Below are 10,298 nucleotides of genomic sequence, written 5' to 3'. Positions count from 1 at the left end.
TCTTTTGTTCCAGGTACAATGTTTTGGATCTTGTTGATACAATGGAACCTTGTAACCACATCATGCTTCCTCAGGATCCTTGCAATACTTTCCAATACTCCCGTGATGTATGGAATTGAAATTTGTGATGCAGGCTTATTCAATTCCCCTTCCTCGGTGACCTGGTGTTCTGCAGATGGTCATGAGGGCATCTGCTTCACCTTTGAAAAAAGACAAAATACCACTGGTCGAGAGGGTGTGATCAGGCTTGTAGGGCTTTGGTGGCTTTAGCCCTCCCTCCTTCCCCACGAATTGTTTTCCTTTCTAGTGACTACCCATGATACATATGCTGAATAGGCCAGTATCCTAGAGGCATCTATCATCTGACAATCCATTATCTGATTTTGCAACATTTCATTATGTCTGCCGATATCCAACGATGAATTAAACATTCAGCATTGTGAAAACAGATTATATTGCTTTTTATACGAAATATATGATATCTGATGAATTGAATGTGCGAGTTGAAAATAAATATCATGATTGGCAACCTGCACAAAACCTAGTGAATTTCTGGGTTCGTGCCTCGGTGTGATGCTTCCTCTTAACCTCAAGTTCTTTCCAAGCAACGTTACACTAAACCGCATGACTTTGGTCTTAAAGTGATTTATGGAGATGGATAGACAAACGAAAAAGTAGCTGACAATGACCTCAGAGTATGCAGAATTTTGCGCGTAGGAATAATACGTCAGTTCACATAAAGTTCTTACTATATGCCAGTCGATGCAATCATGAAGGGAAAGTAATGATTACTTTCAGAAAGCAATTAGCAAATTACCAGGAATAGGTGCATTTTTTTGAATGCAATGGTTACAAGTACATAATTAATACCTGGAATGTAACTCAGTTACCGGTAACGGTTACTGAGCTACATTTACTCACAATCGGTTATCCCCATCTCTGGTAATTTGCCTTTGGGGTACCTAGCGTAGCCAGCATTTTGAAATAGGTGGGGGGAGGGGAAATTTTTACCGGAGATTTCGGGGCCCTTTCAGATCATACGGAAAACACCCCAGGGCAAAGGGGGGTAAGCGTTTTTTGATGTTGAAAACATGATTTTTAGGACTCAAAAATATTAATTTTGTATGAGTATGTTTTTATTATTATCAATAAGGCCATCTTAATTGTTTTTGGAGCCCCTTTAAAAGGCTCAATGGTGGGGGAGGGGAGCTCAAGGGTTGTAGCCCAGAAAAGCCCCCGTGGCTATGTAGCCCTATTCCTCTTACCCAGGGCCGGATTTAGGATGTGGATGGCCCGGGGCACATTTAGGGGTAACTGTTTAGCTTTAAATTTGTAACTTAACAGCGGGAAATTCAAGTAACACAATTTTCAGCAAATTTATTAACAATATACACACATATAACCAGTGGCATAACTAGGAATATGCTTTGGGGTGGGGGGGATGGAAGGTCCTGGGGTCCCCCCCCCCCTAGTCAGGGAAAATTTTTGAAAAATGGCATACCTGGAAATAAAGTTTACATCATCTTGGCTCTTAAAATTTAACTTTAAGCAGATATAGAGATGTAGCTATTACATATATGCCAAAACTAGACGATAGTTTTAAATAATTTATTATTTCTCTGAGGCTTTGGGGGGGGGGACTATCCCTTCATCCCCCCAATAGTTATGCCAGTGCATATAACTATCGCACAATCACAATCCAGGCACTTTACTTGATTTCTGTCCTGCAAATTCAGCGATGATGCCATGCTGACGACTGCAATTAACAGAAAATCAACCCTGCTTCACTTCGAATTCCCTCATACATGATGGTATTTTTTTTCTATTTTTCCGATTTTGTGAGATTTGCCCCTATGTTGGCGGAAGGGTCATGCTTCGTGGGTGGCCCAGAGATTGAGCCCCCACTTTGATCGGGTCTTGCTCGTACCGTTTATTTGAGGCAGAAATGGGAGAGGAATAACAATGCAGGTTGACCTCCATCCCCAAGCTTTGTGTATGCATGGGAGCCTATCCCTCCCTTCCATTCCTATCCTATTTACATTGCTACCTCTGATTGTGGTCGATCCTTGCTGCGAAAACATGATACACATACATGGTGGTGACGTGCCACCAGTGGCGGATACATAAGGGGGGTGCAGGACAGTGGCGTAGTCAGGAATTTCGTTCGAGGGGGTGTCCGAAATCAGGGTGGAAAATTTTTTCAAGATACTAAGGACAGGGTTTTAAACTAATTTTAACACTTTTCATTAGCAAAAAAACTTCATTTGTCTAATAAATCTTATGTAAATTCATAATTTTTCAATACTTTGTTTTCTTTTATCAAGGAAATAAATTGTGTTTTTATATATTTGGGGGTTGGGGGAGGTCCGGACCCACCGGACCCCCCCTCGCTATGCCACTGGCAGAGGGGGCGCGTGCTCCCCCCTTTGCAGGGTGGTTTCCTTTTATTTTTTTATTGACTAAATCGACGGATTATATCTCCTGGAGTACGTATTTCACGCTTTTAGATTTTTAAATGACGATACCTATTTTTCACGATGAAATGAAAAGTGAAAATTGTCAAGCGCACGAAAATGCGACGGCTAAGTATGAATGCTGGGAAAAGCCCGTATGACGTCATTCTGGTTCCGGCTGCAACTGTGTGAGGCCACCTTGGTGTGAGGCTATGAGCGCTGCAACGATGCAAGCTGCTAGCAGGTAGCGCTTGGCTTAAATATGGATTATTATTACCCTATCAAGCAAAGGAAACTTTCAGACCATAAGGTATTTTAATAAGTGATTATTAAGAAATGCTTCCCTAAGCTCTGTGCCACATGCATGAATTGGTATTCTCAGGCGATGTAAAACTCCTGACTACCTCCGACGGCACATAATCCTCCGTATCTAATTCGTATGTAGATAGTATCCATTGACAAAAAGCGACGGAGAGGTAGTCAATGGATACTATCTGCATACGAATTAGATACGGACGATTCTGTGCCAACTGGGACTCGTATAGCATCTAGGTCCCTGTGACGTGGGGTGGTATTACATAGCCACCAATCATGCCGTTTTCAAATGAGGTTAAAATTGACCATTAACATTCGTCTAAACTGGTATTTCTAAAACAAAAAATAATTTGTGTATTATGAATACACTAAAGGTGGGTAACGAATCACAATCAATACCTTTCGTTTCTTTGATAAAGGAAACTACCCTATTGTAACTTTTTTTATATCATAAGTTAGCATTGTCTTGAATATGCGTATAGTCAGTTTAAATAAAACTATTTTACATTTTGTATGTAACTTGCTTATTTTTCATTACGATAAAAATATAGGTTGCTCAAAATATCTTTTGCGCCCCCCCCCCCTTTAGTTTTTCCTGTAACCGTTACTGCGTGCCACGGCGTGGTGGGAGCGTATTAAGATCATTTTTGTTGTGGGGGAAAAAAGCTCGTGACTTTCCCCGGCGCCCTCGTGGTGTGCAATACCTCTCTGCGATAAGGGGGCGTCCATCAATTACGTGAGGTGATTTGGCGATTTTAGGACCCCCTCCACCCACCTAGTGAGATATCGTGAGATTTGGCTCGACCCCCTCCCTCTAATCTCCCGTGCGATAGTTCAAAATACGTATTTTCAGCGTAAATACAATGTTCTATGCTTCATTTCGTTGGGTATATTAAAAAACAATTGGATGAATAATTTTCATTTAAGATTCGTTAAGACTAGTATCTAAGATTACTAATTACGTGCTCAATAGGGTAGTTTCCTTCATCAAAGAAAACGAAAAGCATTGATTGCGATTCGTTACCCACCATTAGTGTATTCAAAATATACAAATTATTTCGTTTTAGAAATAGCGGTTTAGACGAATGGCAATGGTCCATTTTTATCCTCATTTGAAAAGGGCCAGATTGGCGCCCATGCGATGCCACTCCACGTGACGTCACAGGGACCTAGTTTCTATAGAAGAAGATAGGATTTATACATCGTCTGAGGTTACCAATGCATGCATGAGGCGTAGAGCTCAGGGAAACATGTCTTAATAATCACTTACTAAAACTGGCTAAGGTCAGAAAGTTTTCTTCATTTGATAGGGTATTAATAATCCTTATTTAAGACAAGCGCTACCAGCCAGCAGGGTACTCAGCTACCCGCTTGTAGCCTGTGTCGTATAAGCGCTAAGCCTCGCCTCAAGGTCACCTCACAGGGGGTCAGCGGGAACCAGAAATAAGTCTCACGGAGAGATTTCCCGGCATTCATACTTACGCGTCGCGTTTTCGCGCGCTTGAAATTTTTCACTTTTCATTTAATCGCGAAAAATAGATATCGTCATTTAAAAATCTAAATGCGTGAAATACGTACTCCAGGAGTAATAATCTTTCGATTTAGGCAATAAAAAAATAATAGGAAACCACCCTATTCAACCCAGTTTTCTCGCAATTTCATCCTGTTTTTGTTGTGTAAAAAAAATTACGTGATGCTTGCCAGGACCCCCCCCCCCCCTATCCCCTACGTGAGATTGGATGTGAATCGGCTTAACCCCCGACCCCCCACAAAACTCCTCACGTAATTAATGCAGCCTAATGTGCTTTCTTACGCAATCGACTTTTGACATTCTCCAGTAATCTGTCAGCGTTGTTTGTTAATTTGGTGAATTAAAAATTTGCCTTGGAGATCCAACTTAATAATTACCATCCTTAAAAATTTTACAGAAATGACGGGGATAGTCCCCTAAATCCTCCCCCGAGGTTTGGACACCCCCAAATAAAAATCCTCGAAGATCGAGATAGCCCAGGGAATGTAACTGGCCCCGCTACCCTGAATGTGTGGTATTCATCCGCCTATGACCAAGTCTGCGGTGTGCTCTAACCTCACCTATCCATATCCATGCCTATCTTTGGGTTGAATCATTTAAGTGAGGGTGATCGTGACCAGTGGCGGATCTAAGTGAGCTAAACCCCCCCCCCCCCCCCCATTGGGTCGAAACACGAAATAGATAAAAATGAAATTTTAGGAGGCTGCCACTTTGTACTAAAGTGCCGATTTAGTTATATGTTCTGATATATTTACGTACTTTATCGAAACAAATGAGTTCTAAACTTAGGGCCTATTTTACACGCGTTTGGTATATTACAATCCAGGGGCAGATCCAGAGAGGGGCTAGGGGTATCCAATTACACCATCCTCCCCTTAGGTATCCAATTTACACTAGATAGAATGGTAATTTTTCCCGGATCCCCTTTACTGCTGGGATGTTACCCCACCTTGCCCCCCTCTTGTTCCTATCCTGGATTCACCACTGATCGTGACTAATAAAAATGTAGATTTATAAACTCTCTTGACCGCTGGCTTAGAAAACCGCAAATCTCGCAGATATGAATCCACGACACGAGTACCTACTTGAGGAGTGAGATATTAAATTCATTACGAGTTGGGAAGTTCTTCGCGAGAGAAATTAAATCGATTATTTTACAGAAACATAGGTCATGAGGGCGGTTGCATAACTTTGAATCTGATATTCATTTAAAGGGTAAAGGAAACTACGCGGGAGTTCGTATTTGTGGGACTTGGAAATTATGTCAGCATGACGACCGCGTAGTAGGTAACCGCATCGGCCGGGAAACCTTATTGTCTCAGGCTCGATTCTTGCGGCGGGCAAGTTTTCATCCAAGACGTTGCTCAGTTCAATTATTTAATTTCCAACAAGAAATGCCGAATTACCTATGCTCGCTTTGAAAACAATGCCCTTTTAAGGATAGGTGGGAAATGTAACTTTTAAAGTCAAAATATCTTGTCCTTTGTATATTAAAGTGCAGCCTGCTCTTTTTTTTTGTGTAGGGGCTTCCTCGAACCATCTTTTTTCTACGATTATCCTTGTAGTAATAACTAATTGAAGCTTTCGCAGCTCGTGATGATAAATTAGACTTACGGGTGTATGCCACGTGATTCACCAAAATGTTTGGCCCTATATTTCTTTAATCTCCGCCGGTCACCTACACATGGGGAAAGCTTAGATAAGCGACTGATCTGATAACGATAGGAAATCAACGGTGAGAGTGGCCGTAATAATGACGGAATTGAGATGAAATGAAAGCTTTACATGCCAATTTTGCGGTACTAGGAGTTGCAGCTTTAATCATCCCTGATCAGGCATACAACAATTGTTCTTGTGATTTAGAATATAACAGTGAAATGCTCAAAAACTATCCGCCAAATACCTGATGCGAATCTGGCTTGCGGATCAGTAGGTACTATTGTTTTCAATAATATGTCGACACCCACGCCACCCGACCCATTTTACTGATGGAACCGGGTCAGTGAAAAATTGGAGGGTTGGCACTCTAGGCAAGCTGGATCCTTTACTATTACGCCATCAAGAGCCGATGAGAAAATACAATATTAACTTTTTCTTGAGTCAACTTTATAGATTGTTGTAATTCTAAGAATGCATCTTTTACATTATGAAAAATAATTATGATAACTTAGAATTCTAACCCTTCCAGAACCTCATACTCACTACCGAGCATTGAATTTACCAACTCAGCTAAGTCTTTGTTAAATATAAAAGGTGAATCCAAGTATGAATCTAAGGAGAGGGAATACCTTGCCATGGAGCCCGAAAGAAAACACTCCGACGGCCCAACGTGTGTGTGCGGACGTAAAGTTCCTCAGTGCATTCCTTCCTCTGGTCCTTTTTCCCTTGGAGTTACGCTCCTTTCACACAGCACGGTTTCGCCCGTACGGGGGAAAACCGTACGGTTGTAAGTGGTTTAAAAGTAGTTTTCACACAGCACGGTCCCGTCGTACGGTGAGAGACTTCAGTTGAGCATTGGCTTGAGTCGGATGTGCACCTGTCTGTGTGTACTGCTTAGCTAAAATGGATCGAGAACAAGCAATTTTTTAAATTAATTATTATCTATCGATGACATCAAAATCAGGTTTCGGCGCCAAACAAACTCCAAGCATTTCACGTCGCATTTCTATATTTAAATACTGCAAGAGTCTTGTCCCACAACACAGGCTTAGATTCTACCAAAGATATAAGCACCTGAGCGTCAATTTCATACATTTTTCCACAGTGAACTGAGCAGCGTGCACTCACTAGCGAACCAACCGTACGACTGAAACCGGGCTGTGTGAAAGGGGCTGTTTACTCCAATGCGCTACTACGCAGTTCGACGGGGACGGCGACCGTATGGTTCTAGTGGCAGACGGCAGCTGTATCACGGCGATAAACCGTCACCGTATCAGTGTGAAAGCTCCCATCTGATTCTTTGCGCCACTATTGGAATGTGTCCCGTACGGTTTTCCGCCGTACGGGCGAAACCGTGCTGTGTGAAAGGAGCGTTAGACTTCAGGTTCGCTATCCCGGTCGTATCCGCGTCCATTCGTCGCCGACACTTGGATGAGTAAAAACGAAAGATGCAGCTAACCTTGGGCGTCAACCCTCCAAGTTTTCACCAACCCGGCAGCATCATTAAAATGACACTCGTTTTATCTACTTAAATATTATTGAAAACGGTGGTACATAGCTAGATTCTATAGTAATTTTCGATAGGCTATTAGTCGCCGACTCATGGTCCGCGCCATAATTATATAACAAAGCTGTTTTCCCATGAAGTAGTGACCAGCAATGCCTCAAGCACGTAGTCAAAAATTCTACTTTGGGGAGAGCTAAGGCTGCACGCGAGCTAAGATTGACTAAGCTGATATTTTGTGTCAGTTCGCACGCATTCGGAGACCTTAAATTTCATTATATTAGCAATATATATCGTTTTAATTATGGCGAAAGTTAAATTCATCGTTGTTTATTGGCAGACATTGACAAAAAATTTAACTACATGTATCTGAAAATGGAGTCTCAGAGGATAGGTGCCCCTTGGCCATGTCTCCTCAATACATGTAATACGGGCAGTCGCTACGAGGGAAAAATTCGAGGGAGGGCCTTTTCCCCTTGTCTCCCCCCTCCCTGGCTACGTGCTTGGTCGCGGAATGTCAGGCCTAAACTCCTGCGCGCTGCGTTCATTACGCGGCGTACATCCGTGTCCAATTTATCTACTTAGAACACGATTTACACTCCACCACATTGGTGCTTGTGCAAATTCCTTGTACTGAAAATATTATTTTATTTCTAATAACACTTTTTTCACAAATATAAAGTTCCTTCAAATACCCAACTGGCATTGGAAATGTACAAAAATGAAGTGAACAGTTTCTGGTGGCATTACTATTGAATTACGTCATACTTTCACTCTTCTGGTAATAGCGGTCTGCCAAGGAATTATTCGCAGCTCATCAGAACGCGTAAATTATCGCAAGCGTGGCGTAGGTGGTGGCTATCAGCGAGTCTGTTGATCTTTTTCCTTGATAAATCAAAGCCACTCTGCGAGAAAAAGACAAACAGGATTAATCTAGATACCGGTCGACGTGAAGAACTTGAGTATATATTACGATTGTATAGTACATGTTTCCACGAGTGTTTGCTGCTTCCATTAGTATGGTGAGCGCATTAAAATGAAGCTGTTTCAATGTTGCGCGGAAGAAAAATTATAAATAACGATGGGAACTAAAATCGAAGTGATTACAAGCATCAATATTACGCATAGGTACCTTCATAATTTATTTTATCCCTCTACTTTAATATCTGAAGTTATTATTTTCTATGTGCACCAGTTACATAATCACCCTTCACGCACTGAAATTTAAATTTGTAGAGGTATCATGTGATTCTTGTGTATTTGTCTAGACACCGAATGAGTGAATTTCATAAACATATTTGAAAACTTAATGCTTTCAGTGAAATCTATAGAGAACTTAGGTAAGCCGTTTTTAAGTTGATGACTCCTAGCGGGATAATAGCATACAAATTTCCCGATCCGATTAACCATTATACCACATTCATATTTTTCTTGGGCTGCAAGTGTTCATGATTTCGGGATATAGATGGCAGAAAGGTTTTCAGTGAAGAAACGTATATTCAGCGTAAACTATCGCGATTCAACGAAAGAGCCGGATGATTTCGGAAATTCGGATACTCTACTAGTTCGATGCTTCGTCACCGATCGGGCATTAACTTGAACTTTATGGTAACTATTCGAAAACCGGAAATACACATCCGAAAATTTTCTGGGATCATGGTGGCCTAGAGTGTTTGGCTGCTGACTCGTGGGTTCCGAGTTCAAATCCACGGTGAAGCCCATGAAGACTCCAATGGAAATCCTCGCGGAAGGAAAGGGAACTACCTGTAACTCCTACTGATTGTGAGTTTAAGTCCAAGGTGCACAGCGTTTGGGGTGGGGTCTTTACACAACAATCAAAAACCAATCTTTCGCATGAAGCGCTAGGGGAGTTTAAAAAATCTTAGATTCCATTCCATTGTTTTTTAATTATTCCTCCGATTGCGGTAGGTTCACAAGACTACTAAGAATTACTATGAAGAATATTACAGAACTACGCCGGCCTGTCTCACCTTTTTTTCATTTTTTTCATTCTTTTTCATTTAACATCAGGGCCTGCTCGCTTAAATTTAATCCATTAGATTAGGTAAGGGGTCTCCTCACAACAGCCCGCGGGGCCGCGGAAATTTGATTTCCAGGGCCTCAAATCCAAGTCATAAATGTTTGCTATTTTAGTATTCAGGACATAATTTCACGATTTTTGATTACACGGGTGCAGTGTATCAATATGTTATTGAAGAATGACCGAATAAAGTAATATGAAATAAATTATTTATCATAACGTTGTTGTTTTCATTATTTTTCACGTGGAGCTCGAGAGTGAGTAGTCGTCCCCAAAACTGTTCGAAGATTTTCGCGACGTGGATCAGATGATTTCTCCATTGTCTTCGGGTTCTCAGTGCGTCTGTTGGCTTTTGTTGACAACAGTTTCGATGTGAAGACGCTGGCTGCAATGTTAGCGAAACTTTTGTCAACAAAAGAAAGCCAACGGACGCTGTGAGAATCCGAAGAAAATGCAGAAATATTCTGTTGTTTGATAGTCAATGCGGTCCTCGGGTTGAAAACTGTGAAGACACCTGGATACGGGAATAAAAACATTTGATGAACTAAGCCGCTCTATGCGTGGGCGATGCGAATCGAGGTTTTCGACCCCGCTGATTCTCTTTGTTTATTTCCCTCGCAACGGCAGTGCAGCGGCGCGGTTGAAACCCCATGCCATCCATCCATGAGTTCTCAACGTTCTCATCCCCTCCCCTCCACTTCGCGTGCATCTTCCCCTTCACACCCTCCCCTCCTATCCCCCACCCACTCTCTACGATCCCCCTCCGTGCGCTCCGCTTTCCATGACCGCCTCCTC

The sequence above is a fragment of the Ischnura elegans genome, chromosome 2, assembly GCF_921293095.1.
Source record: "Ischnura elegans chromosome 2, ioIscEleg1.1, whole genome shotgun sequence".
Classification (NCBI taxonomy): domain Eukaryota; kingdom Metazoa; phylum Arthropoda; class Insecta; order Odonata; family Coenagrionidae; genus Ischnura; species Ischnura elegans.
The sequence above is the reverse complement of the archived record's forward strand: the minus strand, read 5'-3'. Positions refer to the sequence as shown.